The following is a 20,488-nucleotide window of genomic DNA, read 5'->3' as shown; positions in this document are numbered from 1 at the left end:
ATCAAGTCCCTTGAAGTTACTTGGCCGGTGGCATTGTTCCATCATATAAATGTCCAAAACAGATCATCAGGCCAATACTATAGATTTATAAGGCATTGTCTCCTTTAATAATTGGGCTATAACGTATTTGGTCTGCAGACAGTATTGCTCTGTGGGTGTGTGTGAGCTTCGCACAATAATTGTGTAATCTCTAAGGGGTCCCTGGGCCGTAGGTAGGGAATCACTGCTGGGCAGCTCAAGATGGGGGTGTGTGTGAAAATTCAAGAGTATTATCAGTGGGGCACAGTGGGTTGTTTTTGTTTTTTTGTTTTTTTTAATATGTCACTTTTTTAGAATTTTGTACTGATTGTTTCTGTTAAAAAATTGTGTGTGTGTGTGTACACAAAATGACTAAATACAGCCCCTGAAGTTTGCACGGAACCATTTAATTTAGTTCAGACCATCTCAAGTTGTAGGACTGACTAACCCACAGTTGTATGAGAGGTCATGGAATCTTTGATTTGAAAGATTCAGGCCAGCTCTTGAAAGTGTGGCAACATTTGGGGGGCAAGTGTGAACAGGTCAGCATGCTTCCCTGCTGTCACTGGTCCCCATCTGACATGACTGTACCGTGTACATACTAGACTGTTGTGTTTTTTTTTAAGATTTTACTTATTTATTTGATAGAGAGAGACATAGCAAGAGAGACAGAGCAAGACACAAGCAGCGGGTATGGGCGAGGGAAAAGCAGGTTTCCTGCTGAGCAGGGAGCCTGCTGCAGGGCTCCATCCCAGGACTCCGGGATCATGACCCGAGCCGAAGGCAAACACCCAGTGGCTGAGCCACCCAGGCACTCCTCCTCGCACTAGACTGCTTCTTCCCACCAACATTCACATATTGAATTCCTAACCCCCAAAGGATGGCATTGGGAGATGGGCCTTGGAGCTGATTAGGTCCTGAGGATGGAGCCCACACGAGTGGGATCAGTGCCCTTCAAAAAGAGACCTCCCAGCACTCCCTTGGCCCTTCTACCTTGTCTAAGCCAGATAGTCCCTGGTATTTCAATCTAGCAGCCCCAATGGACAAAGTCGAAGTATTGGGTCCTTCAACCTTTCTCTTTCACTTTCTTGGTCTCTTGCTCCCCTTCCCTCTTCTACCCTTTTCATTCCCCGCTCTCTCTTCCTTTTCCTCTTCTTTCCCCACTTTGTGCTGCAGATATTTGAGCGTCGTGTAGCTGTGGGACGTTTACAGACTAGTGGTTAAAATGTGCACCTAAAAAGAGATCACAGAAATCTCTGTCTGCAAAACTTGCTTCAAAGGTGGGGGCAAGAATGCGGTGCTATGAGCTGTTGATAGAGGGAGGGCCCCGCCCGCGGGATCAGAGAACGTTCCCTGGGGACTGATCTTTGGGCTGAACTGGGATTAGCTAGATGATGAAGAAAGGGAAAGAAGTGTTTTCCAGGCAGAATGTGCTTCAAGAATGGAAAGGAGGGATAATGTGGGGGGGGCAGGGCGGGGCGAGGAGAAATCGCTCTGAGGCTTGCAGGGCTGCCTATTTGGAATTCTGGTCTCAAGCCTAATCCTCAGTCCTTCTGTGAAATTCGTTTTTGTGCCCGGCTGATTCAGGGACTACATTGCCCCCAGTGGACTGCCTATGTGTGATCTCAGATTTATGGGAGGCCACTGCTTCTACAGCTCTTCGCTGACAGTGTTAGTCAGCGGGAGCTAGAGCTGGAGCTTCCATTCCGTGCGAACAGAAGCTGGCCACACACTAGGTGGCTTAAACAATAGGTGCTTGTTTTCTCACAGTTCAGGAGCTACACGTTCAAGATTAAGGTGTCATCGGCGTTGACTTCTCGGGAGGACTCTTTCTGGCTCATGGATGACCATCTTCTCCCGTGTGCTCACATGGTTTCTGTGTGAGCTGGAGTGGGAGGGGGGATGAGAGACAGATTAATCACTATTGTCTCTTCCTCTTCTTATAAAATGCCAGTCCTGTATGATTAGAAGGGCTTACCCTTCTGACCTTGTTTGACCTTTATCACCTCCCTCACAGCCCTAGATCATATCGAAATACAGCCATGTTGAGGGTTAGAGCTTCAACATACAGATTACGTGGGGATGTATCTTTAGCATCTCCCTGACCTGTCACAACCTGGAGCATGACTTCTTTTTTTTAAATTTTATTTATTCATTTGTCAGAGAGAGAGACCATAAGCAGGGGGAGCAGCAGGCAGAGGGAGAAGCAGGCTCTCTGCTGAGCAGGGAGCCTGATGTGGGACTCAATCCTGGGACCCTGGGATCATGACCCGAGCCGAAGGCAGGCGCCTAACCGACTGAGCTACCCAGTCACCCCTGGAGCATGACTTCTGATGATAGTCCCCAGGATAATACCTCATGATTTACAGTGGGCAGGTGTCTCAGAGGAGAATAGAAGAGTAAAGGCCTACTGGGCTCGCCCCTTTGAATACCAGGGAGAGAACCAAACAGAAACCGATTCTGCTGAGTCAGCGCGCTCTGGCACAAAGCCATAGGGCCTGTGGTGGATCAGCTTGCTCCGTCTCCGAAGTGGGCATAGTGTTTGTGACAGCAGCTGGTGCTCAGCGGGTCAGTAGGAAAGTCAACAGGAAGCCTGACTGCATGGAGAGAGGCTGAGACTTCCAGATGCAACCTGCAGCCTTGTGACTTCCGGCGCTAACAGGTGGCTTTAGGAATCACGAGAGTCCTGCCATCTGTAACAAGACCACAGAGAAGAAAATGATGAAACTACAGTCATCCCCGGTTCTTGTCCTTTGGGTCAGATCCATGGTAGCTGTTATTAAGTACATTCAGTTGTAGGGCCCATGCTTTTTCTGGAACTTTTAAATGAATGACCCTTGGAAAAGTCCCATTAAAAAAAAAAAAAATACTGGGGAGATGAGTAGCATGACATCCTACACGTCATTCTCAGGTATTTTCTGGGCATCTGCATACGTATGGCATCCACAGGACTGTGAGCACTGTGGGAAGAGGAAGCCAGAAGATGGGGCTGGTTTTTTGTTTTTGTTTTTGTTTTTGTTTGCCAGTGCATCGAAAGCGATCAAAGCAAGGTTTATTATTTTCTCCTCGATGATGAGTCTGTTGATTACATCTGTACTTTCCCCACTTGACCTCTTCTATATTCTTTTTTTTTTAATTTTTTTAAAGGATTTTTATTTATTTATTTATTTGAAAGAGAGAGAGAGAGAGAGATGGTGGAGGGTCAGACTTCCTGCTAAGCAGGGAACCTGATGGGGACTCAATCCTGGGACTGAAGGATCATGATCTGAGCCGAGGAAGTTGCCCAACCAAGTGAGCCATCCAGGAGTCCCCATATTCTTATTATAGGATTCTGCAATGGGATGAATCATATAGAGTGGATTTTGTCCTATTATCGGCTGAAAGGGTTAATGATAGAAAGAAAACCTAGAATAGCGTAAACCACATTCTACACTCTACTAGTAGACAGAGCTTAAGTAAATACAGACCGTGTACTATCTGAAGTGTTTGACAGGTTTACAGGCTTCCTAGGAGTCAGGAAAAGGTGAAAATCTGAAGAAATGAACATTGGACAGGAAACACAAGGCCGAGAGAAGTACTATGGTGGTGATAGATGAATAAACAAGAAATTATTGAACACATGCTGGGTATGAGACTGTGCCTGCCATGCAAGGGCATAGAAGGATTTAAAACAACCAAGGAATTTACATTTTAAGATAGACCGGATATAAATAAATTTGAGCAAACTATAAAATCATCACGTAATTGAAAAAAAGTACAAATGAGATGTCAGAAGGTGGTATATGATTTATCACCAAATGAAGAGTGCTACTGATGAAGTGATTTTTCTCCACTAGCATCCAAACTCCGTAACAGCAAGGACCACCAAAGGCATGTTGGCAATGGTTACTATAGTGGTAGGCATTCATTTAATTAATCAAGGCAAGGGAACACAACTTTTTTTGGGGGGGTATTTTTAAAAATTTGTTTTTATTTTATTTTATTTTATTTTTTTATTTTATTTTATTTCTTTTCAGTGTTCCAGCATTCATTGTTTATGCACCACACCCAGTGCTCCATGCAATACATGTCCTCCTTAATATCCACCACCAGGCTCACCCAACCTCCCACGCCACTCCCTTCCAAAACCCTGTTTGTTTCTCAGAGTCCACAGTCTTTTTAAAGGAAGGATGGCGTTTTTTACTTTTGTTTAAAAGGTATGACTTATGTACAATGAAGTATGCAAATCTTAAACATAGGCTCAATTACTTCTCTCTGTACCCATGCATAAAGCCGCCTCCAGAAGAAGATTGAGAGCATTTCGAGCACACTGGAAGGTTCTGTCACACCTCCTTCAGTCTGTACCAACCCATAGTAGCTGCCTTTCTGACGGCTGTCTGTGCATGCTAATTCAGCCAGTCTTTGAACATGGAATTATACAATCATACAACTCCTTGTGTTGGGATTCGTCCCCGTTGTTGCTTGTTCTTACAAGCATTGGTCATTCATTCTGGTTCATTTCTGTGCATCATTCTTAGTGAGCCTCGGGCTTATTACAGGTTTGGTGCTGGTAGGAATACAGCTGCTGTGAACATGGCCAGATTTCTCTTTTGATGGATGTCAGCACTCCCTTCTCTTGAGCGTCTCTCCAGGAGTGGAACTGGTAGATCACAGAGTATTACTACCTTGAGAAGATTTGTCCAGCATTTTTCCAAAGTGCTCATCCCAACTTAAATTCCCCCCCAACAATGAAAAAGAATTTGACTACAGAGTCTAAATTGGTTTCATGAAAGGTCATTCAAAACTTACAAAGACCCTAGTCATTACAATTCAAGGGAATGCATTTTTCTCAGTGTTAGTATTGCTCGTGTTTCCACACTCTAAACTCTCGAAGCCGGCGTAGGCATTTGGTCAGTATTTGAGTGGATCCTGAGATAGGTCCACAGTTTTGGAAGGAAGATGAATATGACAGCATAGCCTAGTGACAACTAATTATTGAGTTCTGACCTTCACAGATACCAAGGCTCTCAGCTTTATCCCTTGCCAGTTTCGTGATGTCATTCCTTCTACGATTCTAATTGAGTCTGCTCTCTGCCAAGAAGTCTTGTCCTACTGTTCCTGCTGAATAAAATTAAGGATGTCAGGCAAAGCCCACAGCAACATGGTTGCTGGTCCAGGACAGGTTGGTGACTGAGTGGGACGGGTTTGTGGACTACACCATGGTAAGGGGAGCCTATGATAGGGCCTTGCAGCATGGTTGAGCATGGGGTCAGGTCAGGTCTGTAACAAGCAGGACAGGAAGTAAGCAGTAAATGCTTTCCAAGAAATTCTTCTGTGTGGTTCTCTTATCAAGGAATAGGAAGAACCACCAAGCATGACCAGGGGTAATTTGAGTCTTGAATACATGCAGTGTGACTGTTGAGCAAAGCTTCTTTAAAAGCTAACATTTGGGGATGCCTGGGTGACTCAGGAGGTTAAGTGTCTACCTTTGGCTTGGATCATGATTCCCAGGGTCCTGGGGTTGAGACCCGTATCAGGCTCTCTGCTCAGCAGGGAGCCTGGTTCTCCCTCATCTACTCCCCTGCTTGTGCGTTCTCTCTCTGTGTCAAATAAATAAGTAAAATCTTCAAAATAAATAAATGAAGTAATAAAAGCTAACATTGGGCACCTGCTACATACCAGGCATTCTTCTTTTCTTGTCTTTGCAGCCCTGTGCAATGGGTTTGCTCACAGCCCATTTCACAGATAAGGAAAGCAAGGAACAGAGAAAAGATATAACTTAGCCAAAGTCATACACCTAGAGACAAGAAGAGCAGGATTTGAATCTAGATGCTTCCAGAGACTGGGTTCTTAGCCAATCACTGCCCAATAGCTGTCTGTTAGGGTACTTTAAACTTCTAAATGCGTAGTATTTATTTCTATGAACCTCATAAACGTTGGGTACTTGAAGTGAACATTTCACTCATTTTTAGCATGCCATTTCTCCCTGGATGGTTTGCAGACTTGTAGTCTGAAGAAAGCTTGACGTATGGAGGTAGTAGAATAATCCAAGGATCTCAGCTTTTGGAAAGAAAAATTTTAACCTAGGGTTAGTTGATCTGTATCAGAAGGTGTGTAAATTAGTAGCCCAACATACTATTCAATAATGTCTCTGTATTTTTATATAAACTATGGTGTATGCCATGAGAACTAAAGGATAATTCTGAAATCCAGGAATCTGAGAGCTGGAAAACCCTTGCATGCATTTACCAGTGGAGTGTCTGGCATGTGGTGCGTGCGGTACTAGGTCCTGAACATGTATCACTTGTAATCTTCCTAGCAACTTGAACTAGGTTTTATTAGATCCCAGAAGCCCACTTTTCAGATGCAGAAACTGAGGATCAGAAAATCCTGCCTGGTTTCATAGCTAGAAAGCACCACCACGGCGATTTGAACTAAGCCTGTTTGACCCCAACACTACGCTCTTTCCTTGATAATATGCTCCTCCACTTTGCCCAAAGGGGGGACTCGATTTCAAGTAAGTTCCTGCTCTGTGATAATATAGGCTCACCTTCCTATCCCATACATTTTTTTTTCAAATCAGTCTATGGCATCAAATTAAATTTCCAGAAGAATAGCTTTGAATTGTAATGGATGGCATAGTTCCCTGCCTCAACATTTTACAGTGTATTCTGATTTTACTGACAATACTATCTATCGGTGGCTCAGTGGGTTAAGTCTCTGCCTTGGGCTCAGGTCATGATCTCAGGGTCCTGGGATCAAGCCCCATATCAGGCTCTCTACTCAGCAGGGAGTCTGCTTCCCCTTTCCCCCTCTGCCTGCCTCTCTGCCTACTTGTGATCTCTCTCTGTCAAATAAAGAAAAAAAAAATCTATCTATCTAAATACAGCAAACTTTAGACCTAATAGACCTGATTTAGTTGTCAGGTTTTTTTGTTTTGTTTTGTTTTTGATTTTTTGTGGTCTCATGAGCAAAGAAGGAAGTTACTATGGAAACCAAATAGAAACCCAGATGAACTGGTAACAGTAAGAGGCCTAAGAAATTGGGCAGCTTGAAATGATTCCATCCAAGTAGCATAGGGGATAAAAGAGAAGGACGTGAAGAGAAATTAGGCCAGAGTTATTCAGTTAAGTCATATATATGGATTATACAAACCTGATACTTGTTTAGAGTCTGTTTTACCATTTAACCCTTGTGTCATTCACGACGATACCACTGACAATGTTTACCTAATTTGTTAACTTAGATTTTAAACCTTATCTTGACCTCCATTTGCATGTGGTAGGTCTATTTGTACTTTAAAAGAATAATACATTATATGTTAATTTAAAAAAAGGAAGACAAGCAATGAAAAAAAAAGAATAGATGTAATAGTCATTTTAAAGGCAAGTGGAATAAAACAACTACAGTCTCCTGCTCTCTGCCCGAGGGATTCAGTTGCCATTCCAGTAATCCAAGAGACGCCAGCCATGTGACATCGGAGAGCAAATGTTCCAAATGTCACTGATATAAAAGCCGTATCAGGTGGAGCACCCAACAGGAATTTCCCATTAGCACGACTCTGAGTCAGGCCATCCCAGTGAAAGTGTCCTTTCACGTGGGGTCAGGGCTTAGGTCATGTATTCTTGCAGGATTGGGGGCTTGGGGAAATTACTTAAGTCTAGGAGTGCATATGAGAACTCATTTATGTAACCGTTTGTAAACGGAGTAGGCAGAGCAATGTCCTCTGTGAACGGATGCCTGCGGACAGTGGGCAGCTGTTCAGTGGTCTGGCGAGAACGCACGGATCAGCACAGCCCCACGGCATCACCCCAGAGTGAAGCCAGTCTCTCCCTTGGGATCCAGTTAAGCGTTTGAAAGTACGCCATCCTAGTGACCTGTTAGGGCTCGTGAACCTCTGCCCAAGCCATGTCAGACTGCCAAGGTTTGGGGTTTCTTCGGTCACTGTTTATTTCTCCTGGCATCTGTGGGTTCTGTTACGTATGAGATTGTCTGATTTTTGCATTTTGGTCTGTGCATATTTAGAGTATAAGGCATATTAGATGTGATGATCATTATAGGGGTGCCTGGGTGACTCAGTTATTAAGCATCTGCCTTCGGCTCAGGTCATGATCCCAGGGTCCTGGGATCGAGCCCCGCATCGGGCTCCCTCCTGGGCCGGGAAGCCTGCTTCTCCCCACTTCTCCCTCTCCCACTCCACCACAGGTGTTCCTTCTCTTCCTGTTTCTATCTCTCTGTCAAATAAATAAATAAAATCTTTAAATAAGATAAAATAGAATAAAGTGATCGTTATATACACAGGTCTTGAGAACTCTTTAAACAAAGCCCAGAAGCAACCAGTATTTTGAGTCTGTAGCAGAGGAAATGCGGGATCGGCTATCTGATGATTTCTCTAACTGGAAAGTACATTATCAGTTACATGAGTAGAAGGGAAGCTTTTAATGCACCCCTGTTGGTCGTTATTGGTGAGTCACTGGGTGGTAAATGTGAAAGGTGGTTTCTTTGCCCTAAAAGTAGTGTTAAAATTCTCTTCTCTCAACTTCATGTTGTGCTGTGGTGTGGTTGGGCTTATGAGAATGAGCCAGATGTGGACATTACCTTCAAAGAGCATCCAGTCTGGGGAAGAAAAGATACGTGTCTCAAGAACTCTGATCACGATGGATAGAGGAAAGTCCATGAGGTACTACTGAGCAAGGATTGTGAAAGTTAAGAACCTGGAGGGTTCCTTCTAGCTGAGCCATAGGAAGTGGCTCCCTGTCGGGGTCCTTACCTCCCACATGGCGTGTAAAGGAAGGGCAGGATTGAGATCTTAGGGATGTGAGGGGAAGACTGTTTTAGTTTAGAAGAGACACACACAGTGAGTGAAGAGTGGGTACATCTAGGGGAATGGCTAGGAGTTCTGTTTGGTTGAAGAGTTCAAGAAGCCTGTCGCGGAAGATAAAGTCAGCTGGAGTTGGGTCACAGGGACCTTTAACAGTAGGGTAAGGAATTGGGGTTTATTTTCTGTTTTCTTCATTTCAAATTCTAACACAAGTGTGTTACTTTACAGTCTGATTGTTAAATATGAGCATTAGTAAAAAGTGAAGTATTCCTTTTGGTAGTTTGTGGGAAAATACAAAAATAATGTTACACAGTTAAAGTGGGATGGGTCCAAATGGCTTTTTGAGGCTGAAAATTTTCCGTAGAGGCAGTGCTAAATATATCACAGAATCCTATCACTAAAGTGGAAGTCAGCTACATCCCTACAGCATGCCCTTATTTTGATTCCTCCTTAGGTTCAACAGTGTTACAATCTACATTTCATAGCAGATTTTTTTGGTTTGTTTGTTTGTTTGTTTGTTTTTTGTTTTATTTTGTTTTTTGGCCAAGTGGGTGGTGCTAAAATGCCCAATATCCCATTTCTCTGGCAAACAAGCTGGTTTGTTTGAAATATGAGTCATTAAGCTCCTTTATCTTTCCTCCCAATTTCCTACTTAGCATTTCCCCTTCATATTGGGTACTTTGTAAGCAGTGAGGTGGCTCATTGATTTGCTGTCCATGAAGGAGCTGCTCTGGTCTTTTTTCTATTCAAAGGAATTATTTTAGTCTCCCTGTGATGTGCCCTGGAAATATTCTGAGCTGATATTTTTAGCTATTGGAGGCTAACAGGAAAAAAATTTGAATTTTATCAGATAGGGTTGAAACACTTTTCAATTGATAAAAACATTAGTGCAAAGGGCTATCTTTGTTAGTGTTCTCTGGCTAATTAACTCTGTTGACTAAAGCTTGAAGCTTCTATGGCAAGGTCAATTAGTTTTACTCTGTGATTATCTCTCAGAACCTCTAGTCCTGGCCATTGATTTCAATAAATAATTATAATAATAGTAGTCACTTATATAGCTTTAAGTGCTATACATATAAACTTATTTAATTTTTAGAATAATCCTAAATAGTAAGTATTGTAGCTGTCTCCATCTTTATAGATCATGAAATTGAAAAGTTATATGATTGGTCCAGGGTCCCCTTACTGGTTGGTTACTGGCTGAGGTGGGATTTGAACACAGGCACTTGGGATCCTGATTTCATTAAATCTTAATTTCATTAAAATCCAAGGACACCAGTATGAATGTCCCTAGACTTAGGTAAACACTATTTGTGTCTAAACATTTAAGGCTATTTATTTTGTATAGCAGAAAGCTTTGATTTAAGAAATTTCAGACCAGGGGTGTCCCAGTGACTCAGCTGGTTAAGTGTCTGCCTTTGGCTCAGGTCATAACCCTAGGGTCCTGGGATCGAATTCTGCATTGGGCTCCTGTTTCTGCCTCTGCTTGGTGGTCCCCCTGTTTGTGCTTTCTCCTGCTCTCTGTCAAATAAATAAGTTAAAAATCTTTTTTAAAAATTTCAGACCACTGTTATGATATAGATACCAGAAATCTATTTAGCGTCTCTCTTGTCACCCATGAATACATAGTTGGACACTTGGGCAAGACTTCACGGTGGTGACATTTGAGACCTGAGCCAGGACTTCGAGGATGTTCAGTGGTTCAGCAGGCAGAAAAGAGCACCAGACGTAAAGGGAACAGCACATGCAAAAGCTCAGAGGTGGGGTGGGATTCGATGTTCATGTTTGGAGGAAAATGGGATATCCGGTGTATCTGAACAGGGTGGAAGTCAAGCAGATACTGTATAAGGCTGCAGATTGCATCCTGCCGAAGAGTTAATATCATCCTCTCAGATGATAAATTTCATTTTGATCAAGGACTCACAAATTTTTATATCCGGATTCAGAGGGTTCCCAGGAGCTCTGATGTTTACCTGTAGGTCCATAGGCCCCTTTTCCCCAAGCTGTAGAGAATAATTAAGAATCAGGAATAAAGGGCACCTGGGTGGCTCAGTGGGTTAAAGCCTCTGCCTTCTGCTCAGGTCATGATCCCAGGTCCTGGGATCGAGCCCTGCATCGGGCTCCTTGCTCAGCTGGGAGCCTGCTTCCTCCTCTCTCTGCCTACCTCTCTGCCTACCTGTGATCCTATCTGTCAAATAATAAAATCTTTAAAAAGAAAAAAAAAAGGATCAGGAATAAGACAGTCAAATATATGCTATAAGAAAGGACTCTGATGGCAGCAAAAATGCCTGTGAGGGAAGAGTGGTAGGAAGTGGAAACATCAGGAGACGGACACATTTAACCAAGGCCACTGGTGGCCTAGAGCGCCGAAGAGCGGTATTAGGAAAACAGAACGCGTGGGAAATAGAATTTCCCAGACTTGGGGTGAGCTACATGGGAAGGTTGCGAATGACGTGGCTAGATTGGTTTAAGCATAGATAGCGATGTCACTAATAAAAGCTGAAGACAAGAGAGGCAAAGGTGGACAAAGGGACAAGGTTAGAAAGGTAAGGGGCTCAATTTTTAGACCCATTGAGTTTCAGGTGCCCACGATCATTCCAATGGAAACATCCAGTGGACAGTTGGAAATGCATCCTGGAAAAGAAGTCAGCATTGGAGAGAGACTTAGCCATCTCCCTAGCGAATGGTAGGTTGAAGCCCTCCGGGTTAGGAGTTAGGCAGGGCCGCCCTAGGCGAGCAGCAGTGAGCCTGGCCGGGGAGAAGGGAAACAGGGGAGATGCAGGAGTATCAGTGCACCCAAGTTTCCTGAGCGTTGGGTCTGTTCTGAACACTTCACATGCCTCAGCTCACTTAGTCCTCTGCTGCCTCCGTGAAGGAGCCACATTTTCCACGTGAGGAACCCGGGTCACCTTCAGTGGTGACTTAGTGGTGAGCCGATGAGAGTGAATTAAGATACTTTTTGTCATAAGTCTTTTATAGATTTAAATATAGATGGGTAAGCTTTGATGACAGTATTTCCTTACTTTCCCCCCGGTTCTGTGAAGTAAATATAGTAGGATCATCAGAATTCATGAAGGAAGCATGATCGGAGACTTCCATAAATTTCCAAATTCCCTAGCTTTTTCTCACATGAATATTCTGTTAAGATTCATGCATTTCTTAATATAGTCTTATTTAATAGCTAAATCTTTCCCCTAAGTTTTTTCTCCTCATGAATGAGCATTTGGGGCGTTAGTTGGAGCACTTCCTGAAATGGTTTCTTGAGTTACATTTTCATATTTCCTCTTAGAATATACATTGGACTTCCTTAGCAGTGATCTGAGATTTCACCGAACTCTACATCCCCTTCTAAACGATCCAGACTTCTCTTGTTTACTTACATGCATCGCTTCCTTAGAACCTCTTTATTTTGTTTTCCTTTTAATACTACTCTAGCAGTAGAGATCTTCTTTGGAGACCATTTTCTCAGAGTAGTTTTTTTGGGTCAGTTCACGAGTTATGTACATTGAGGAGCAAAAAACAATGAAATCACACCAAGTTGCCATAGCTGGGTTCTCTGCTAGGAAGGGGTCAGCAAACTGTGGTCCAAGGACTGAATGCGATCCACCACTTTTTTGTAAGGAAAGTTTTGCTGGAATATAGCCATCCTCATTCATTTTGCCTCTGGCCGCTTTCCTGCTACAATGGCAGAGTTGATTAGTTGCAAATGTATGACCCACAAAACGTAAAATGTTTACTGATTTGGACCTTCACAGGGAAAGTACTAATTCTTGCTCTAGAGAATATTCTTTTTAGAGGATCAGAATATGTCCGAAGCATATTTTAAAACTTTTTAAAAAAAGAATTTTTTGTTTTTGTTTTTGTTTTTGTTTTAAGATTTATCCATTTATTTGAGAGAGAGAGAGAGCAAGTGAGGAGTGGGTCAGAGGAAAAAAGAGAGAATCCTGAAGCAGATTCCCTGCTGACCACAGGGCTGCGGCTCCCTCCGAGGACACCAAGATCATGACCTGAGCCGAAATCCAGAGTCGGCCCTTAACCACCTAAGCCACCCCAGCACTCCATATAGCACTTTACAATTTTTTTTTGGGGGGGGGTCCTTTATTTTTATTTTTTTATTTTTTATAAGCATATATTTTTATCCCCAGGGGTACAGGTCTGTGAATCACCAGGTTTACACACTTCACAGCACTCACCAAAGCACATACCCTCCCCAATGTCCATAATCCTACCCCCTTCTCCCAAACCCCCTCCCCCCAGCAACCCTCAGTTTGTTTTGTGAGATTAAGAGTCACTTATGGTTTGTCTCCCTCCCAATCCCATCTTGTTTCATTGATTCTTCTCCTACCCACTTAAGCCCCCATGTTGCATCACCACTTCCTCATATCAGGGAGATCATATGATAGTTGTCTTTCTCTGCTTGACTTATTTCGCTAAGCATGATACGCTCTAGTTCCATCCATGTTGTCGCAAATGGCAAGATTTCATTTCTTTTGATGGCTGCATAGTATTCCATTGTGCACTTTACAATTTTTAAATGAAATTTTATTCAACTGAATAATAGAACCATGGAGTAGCTTCTGTATTATTTGTTTTTTTTTGTTATAAAACAAATTGTCAAGGGAATAATAAAATTGAAGACTCCTTTAAGTAATAGATAATCAGAATTCTTACCTGTATAATCAGTCATCTGAATTTTTGTCAGCATTGACAAAATTATTAAATTTGGAAGGCCAAGACAAGAAATACATGTTGTCAAACAGGATCACATTCTGCTCTGTCAAATAGAAGTTCCTCCTGTGTCCCTCTTGGATGCCCACTCTCCCAGGTAGCTCCGCCCTCCTCTGAGGTCCTCTGTTGCCTCTGGATTCTCTTTCCTCAAATTTGTTCTCCTGGATTGGCCCCACTGATGCATAATCACATGATTCCACTGCTCTGAACTCAACTCCTGTTCTCTACAGCCCACCTAGTAAAATCTGGTCCTGCGCTAGCATTTAAGACCTTCCACAGAAGCCTTTGTGGAAGGTCGTAAGTGTTCCATACCTCCTCTCTGCCTTTTCTCCACCCCAACCCTCCTTTTTTTTTTGTACCCTAGACTCTGAGTACTGAAATAAGTCTGTGCTTTATCCTCTGTTGATTTTCATACACTTTTCATCATTGTTTGAAATGTCCTTGGTATCCATCTCTGCTTTTGTTCATTTCTTGCCTGAATCTACTCATCTTTCAGATGTCTCCTTTTGAGCAAGTCCCCCCCATCTACTTTCTACCTGCCTCAGAACTTCTAAGGTAGAATGAATATTTTCATGCCATGAATATCCATAATATATTTTCTGGTTTTATAACTTAAAAAGATTATTCACATACTGTATCCTGTTATCTATGGCTAAGCTCTAAATGTTTTTTTAAAGATTTTATTTATTTATTTGACACAGAGAGAGAGATCACAAGTAGGTGGAGAAGCAGGCAGTGGGAGGGGGAAAGCAGGTTCCCCTCTGAGCAGAGAGCCGGATGTGGGGCTTGATCCCAGGACCCTGAGACCATGACCTGAGCTGAAGGCAGAGCCTTAACCCACTGAGTCACCCAGGTGCCCCAATTTCTTTTTTATTTTATTTTATTTTATTTATTTAAATAATCTCTACACCTCACGTGGGGCTCGACCTCATGACCCAGATATCAAGAGTCCCATGCTTTTCTGATTGAGCCAGCCAGGTGCCCCTCAACTCTAAATTTCTTAAGGGAAGGAGCTTTATATTTATTGATTGTTACATTTCTATGATTCTTTAATGTCTGGTTTTAATGTTTGGATATAATAACTGCACAATGACTTAGTGTTGAGTGGATAAATTAATTAATGCTTAATATCAGTTGTGAAAACTCTGTTATGTTTTATCAGATGGTGAATTTTAGCTTATTTGATATATGGTAGCACGAATGAGATTAGATACATTTCTGAGTTAAAAATCAGCTCTTCAGTTATTGACAGGAAAACCACAGTAGTTGCTAGGTGAAAGTGCCTACGGATCATGTTTTTCATCTTTAGGAAGTTACCACAGACAGCTTGTTTTCATAGAACGTTGGGTTGTAGCACTAAATCTATCCTCCAGGCGTTTAGACAGTGTAGAAATCCTCAGTGTATTTGAGATTGTCACAGATAAGAAGAGGAAAATCAATTTCTTGTCTTAACCTTGTTGCAAGTGAAAAAATCAAAATAGCAAAATCTTTTTACCAACTAAGGTATTTAGTGGAGATGGTAGACCAAGTAGACAAGATAATGAGAGAAGGTCTTATGCCATAGTTTAGGTTACAGTTTTCTGGGAAAGCAATTTACGATGTTTAACCTTAAATAAAGACCATTCCATTTTTGTGAACATGATGCGGGCATTGAGTCAGCACAATGGGTCACCTAATGTGCAGAAAATAGTCAGAAACATCTCATCTCTTATTTTTGTTGTGAAATAGACTTTGCTATATAGACTGCTAACTTTGTGTAAATACTCTTCTGCTGGTCTTTCTGTTTTTACTATTTTAAGAATCTTTACTTTAGTATGTTACAGAATGATAGAGCTCGCTTTCTCTTGTCTCCATCTTGCATTCTATAGATTAACTTAGTAGCTACGCCAGACAGTCTAGTGTTTGGTAGGATACATCATGTGCTCTGAGGGGCCTAAGGAATGAGCGGAATGTGTGGGGAGTGTGCTGGACAAGAACATGGTGTATAGTGGGCAAAATTCAGACTGTGGGAGGATTAGTCACACAACTTACAGGAAAAATTCTGTTGCAAAGATAATGGATCATTTACTTCCTGAATAAGCCATTCAGAAGGAACCTTTGCCAAATCACTCAACTCTCCCTGATGAGATTCTTCAAAGACTCCTACCCCGTTACTGGTTGGTTTAGACGACTTTGTCTGAATCAGCCTTTCCAACCTTTACAATTTCTAATTTATTAATTGCTTAGGTGGAAGGTGTTGGGGAAGCTTTTTGGCCTATAGAATATAACATTAAATGAGAACATAATTCCTTTCATGTGTTTTGATAAAAAGCAGATTAATTTTTTTAAAAAAGCATTAATTTTGATCATAGATTTTAAAAAGAAACTACCTCTTCCCTTGTCTGAGTATACTTTCAACAAGAGCTTTAAGAGTTAATCTTCAATGTGTGTTGTCACAAGGAGTAATCAGACTTGAACTTTATAAGCTTAGTACCTTTGGACTTCTGCTGCACACAGTTTGTGTGTAAGGGAAAAAGCCCTGTACAGTTTCTTAATTAAATGAAGTTTTGTTGTCACTTGGTTAGACTTCCTGGTTTTTTAACAAGACAATATATTAGCCACCTGCAAATGTGGAACTTGAATATGGTGATATAAATCTTTCTGTCCTAATCAAGTTTTTTTTTTTTTTTTAAGATTTTATTTATTTTATTTGACAGACAGAGATTACAAGTAGGCAGAGAGGCAGGCAGAGAGAGAGAGAGAGGAGGAAGCAGGCTCCCTGCTGAGCAGAGAGCCCGATGCGGGACTAGATCCCAGGACCCTGAGATCATGACCTGAGCTGAAGGCAGCGGCTTAACCCACTGAGCCACCCAGGCGCCCCTGTCCTAATCAAGTTTTTGAGGCTGAATTAAAGTAATTATGCCTAATATTTCTGGCTTCAGGAACTATCAGGGATGACTGATTATATCTGAACCACATATTGATAGAGTGCTAATTTTTAATCAGAATGGTCAGCCACCCCCACTCCCCGAAGGTTATAGAAGGTTCTGCACTTTATTGTGGTTGCTGTCATCTTGAAAGTTGTGCAGAATGTCCATATGAACCTTCATTATAGTCTCAAAACAAGCCAAAAGCTTTATGCTGTGACATTCCATACACGCTGTGTAGAAAAACACGCTTTTGTGCAAAAGGAACAATAATAGATTAATTTCTTACAAATCACATACATACAAATAGAAGTATTGTAAGTTTCACTTTTTAACTCATACTTACTGTGTGCAGGAAACCAAGGTCCAGTCTTTGCTTCTCAGACTCAGCACAGTCTGATAGAGGAGATAACAGGTGTAAGCAAGACAGCTCTATATACCAGTAGAACTGACCAAGATATCAGGTGAGATAAGTTGCTTCTTTCTAGCAGAGATCCGTGAAGGTTTTGGTGATAGTGATTTTGAGGTAGGTTTTGAAGGACGTATAGGCAAAGGGAAAAGAGATGAATGAAGTGGAAAAATGCTCCTTGGGCTAGGCTGGCAACAAAACACATGCACCATCTGGGAATCCCTTAGATGTGGTGAGCAGGGTTCACCTGCCTTCTTCCTTTCCTCTGCTGCTGGACGGGGGGAAACAGAGAGGAAACCATGATTTTACTCCATGGTCTTCTTTTCTCTTTTACTCTCCCACTTGCCCTTTCGGGATTGTAAGAGGTTATGGCGAGTAAGACTAGGGAAGAGGAATGGGCACGGGCAAAAAGAACCTGCAGTTTAGCATGGGGGTGGGGGCGATGGGGGGTGGGCTTTGCCGTAGTTTTCTTCTTTTACTTTTTCAGTGTCCTCTCCTTTTCCAAAGCTTGGCAGAGTCCATCATAGTAAAGAGCAAAGAAAAGTGAGGAGGGGGTTTCCTGCAGCAGACCATATTCAGTCTGCCTACAATTATGTGGGATTAAAGAGTAGGGATTGAGTGGTGTTTGCAGAAAGAAAAAAAAAAAAAAAGAAAGCAGGTGTCATGTTGAGCATACAAAAATAATCTTGATGGACCCTGACTTTAGTTCTAGGTCATCATAGCAGTCATCAATGACATTTTACTTAGGACCTATAAGATGTATGGGATTGCCTTACAGCGTAATAGAGGTTTTTAAAAAAACATTTTTTGTAGAGGTGTAGGGAGTGTTAAGATACCCCCCCTCCCCGTTTTTTCCTTGAAAAATGTTACTTATAGGAGCAGTCACAGCAGAGGCTCCTGAGTAGGCATCAATCTTTTGCTCCTCTGTGAAGTCTTTGTCTTTCAGAATATGTATTTGTGCATTTTTTTTTCCTTTTCCTTAAGTAAAAAGAGAAAAACCAAAACCAAGTGAAAAAAGAGGCTTGAAAAATAATCAAACCTGGGGACTTTTAAAGCTTTTTAAAACTACCTTGTGAATAGCCAAACTTGCTGGAGAGGTTTATGCTTTGAAGGAAAAACTTTCTGTCTCATTTCAGGATCAGAGTAACCCTACTCTGATCTTCTACTTTGGAGTACCAGGTTTTTCTTCTTCCCCCTCTTCCTTCTCCTCTTCCTCCTCCTCTTTTCTCCTCCCCCCACCACTACTTCTTCTTTGCCTTAAAGTGAACATAGTTTATCTTCTCATAAAATATCCTTTGCCTTCTGAGAAATAATATCAAGTTGAAAACTGTATTCTTTGATAGTATAGTCAGCTTTAAAAAAAAATTATTTATTTGACAGAACAATAGAGCACAAGCAAGGGCAACAGTAGGGAGAGAGAGGGAGAAGCAGACTCCTGATGAAGGGCTCTGTCCCAGGACCCTGGGATCATGCCCTAAACCAAAGGCAGACACCCAACCATATGAGCCACCCAGGTGCCCCTAGTCAGCTCTTTCTGCTGAAGATTGTTCTAGGAGTTTGGCAGTTGCCCTCTGTATGGCACATTACAGACTACGAGTGAGTCTTTATCAGGGTACATAGTATGGTTATGTGGTGAAACTACTTTACACTTACTGTTTTTAAAAACTAAGGTTTAGGGGCATGTAGGTGGCTCAGTCAGTTAAGCATCTGACTCTTGATCTCAGCTCAGGGATTGATTTCATTGTGGTGAATTCAAGCCCTGCATTAGGCTCTGTGCTAGGTGTGGAGCCTTACAGGAAGGAAGGAAGGAAGGAAGGAAGGAGGGAAAGAAACTGGGTGTGGAGCCTACTTACATACGTACATACACACATACACACACACTAAGGTTAGCATTTAATTGGAGAGTTAAACATGTTTTTGGAAAATCTGCTTTGCCCCCTTTTAGAAAATATCTGCTATATAAATTGAGAGTTTTCTTAGTCCAGACTCTGGGTAAGATGTCAGTTATGAGTGTTACAGATGGCTGATGCATTCAGTGGCTACATCCTTGAGACTCCGTAAGACTGAGCAAAAGAGGTAAAAATCTGAGACCATCCCTTATGAACTTTCTCCTCAAAAGATATACTGGAAAGAATTTTCTGATTGGTCATCCACAGTCCCCTGAGAAGCTCATGGAAGTTCTGTGGAGTTGTACTATGTGAGCGTAATCTCTCTTTTTCAGTTCTGCCCCTTGCCATAAACAGCAAGAGAAAGAAATCAAGGAGCCGCTCCTGTCATTGACCAGATCACCCCAGCACGGTCAATAAGACAGACCGAGTCCCAGGGAAAAGGCTGCTGGCATCTGAGGATAAACCACTTTGAACAGCTTTTACCTTAACACTGACTGGAAGACTTTGACACCTGGTTACAAGGTGAGTTAGGAGAACACAAGCTTAAAATCAGACATAGGATTAGATTAGGCAGCGCTTAATAACAGCAAAAGATTAGTGAGACGTTACCAAATCACGGGAAGATGTTTCTTTATACATTCTTTTCTGTGTTCTATGAGACTGCAAAGTAATATATAATAATCCTGGTTATGTTTAGGCATCTTCATAAAAAGTTCTGCTGTATTTTTTTTTTTTAGGCTAGGAAGTAGAAAAACATGCCAAAAGATTTGTTAACCTTTTTCTATGTGTAGTCTGACATGTGGAGATAAGACATTGCCCTTCCCTTCTGGGGTAAAAAAGCTGCAGATAATAAGCCCACAAAAGGAAATGTTAACCCTGCTTGATTATTTACGTATATGTACATAGGTGCCTGCATACACATATTCTTAAAATGTATCCCTTTTTTAATAATCTTTCTTAGAAAACCAGTGGTTGATTTTCTTTTTTGCCCAAGAGACTGAAATAACTAATCAGATGTCAGCAATGCTTACTATGGTGTGGGGGCTCCTTGTCATCTTTGGTATTTGTGGTTATTATTTTCAGAGCCACGTCACATATGCTGTGTGATATCTTAGGCTCAGTGACTTCGATTTTCACAATTCGGACACATTCCTCCCAGTTAACACAAAAATTTCTACTGTCCGAGGTCAGTGATGCCCAGAGTGGGAGGGTGTACCAGCAGAGTTCTTATGGGTTCTCACAAGCTGTGTGTCCTCTACTCAAACTCTTATTTGCCCTGGGGCATAGGGGTGGTTGTGGTGTTAATTTAGACCTCTGTAATTTGGGAAACACCTCAAATCTTCTGATACTGCTCCTACCCTTTCCTTGCATGGACTGGTTCCTCTTGGTAGAGCAGAAACCAAGGCTCAACACTTTAATGTAATCATAGTTATGTGAGAAGCTTTTTGTTTATTACTGCCTTATTTAAAATTACATTTTAGAGCAGAGCTTGCCAACCAGCGGCCCATAGGTCAAATATTAGACAATAATCTTTTAACCTGTAAACATTTTCCTTTTTAAAATAGAGTTAATTCCCAATATTGGACAATCTAGAAACATCACAGAAAAAAATCAGATACCTAGCTTCTCTTGGAAGATTAAAAATCTGGTCTTATTACTATTCCAAGGACTGAAGTTTACTAAGATTTACCGTTCCCTAAGTATTTAATGCAACCAGCCTTCCAGGTTCATGTCATGT

At 41.8% G+C, this 20,488-nt stretch overlaps 1 protein-coding gene across 12 annotated transcripts in view; it reads left to right on the top strand.

The window, feature by feature from the left end:
- The window catches only part of OSBPL6 (oxysterol binding protein like 6), a 204,355-nt gene that overhangs the window by 72,097 nt on the left and 111,770 nt on the right, over positions 1-20,488 (top strand). For 10 of the 12 annotated variants that reach the window (XM_059166941.1, XM_059166939.1, XM_059166938.1 and 7 more), the window contains exon 3: positions 19,083-19,272. The exons of 1 other annotated variant lie outside the window; for it this stretch is intronic. The gene's annotated coding sequence lies outside the window, so the exon portion shown is untranslated. Of the gene's footprint in view, positions 1-19,082; positions 19,273-19,833; positions 19,937-20,488 lie in introns of all 12 variants that reach the window. One more of the 12 variants, XM_059166930.1, reaches the window with a different exon arrangement.

Source organism: Mustela lutreola, chromosome 3, assembly GCF_030435805.1.
Source record: "Mustela lutreola isolate mMusLut2 chromosome 3, mMusLut2.pri, whole genome shotgun sequence".
NCBI classification, from domain to species: domain Eukaryota; kingdom Metazoa; phylum Chordata; class Mammalia; order Carnivora; family Mustelidae; genus Mustela; species Mustela lutreola.
This window is presented reverse-complemented; position numbering and strand designations above follow the sequence as displayed.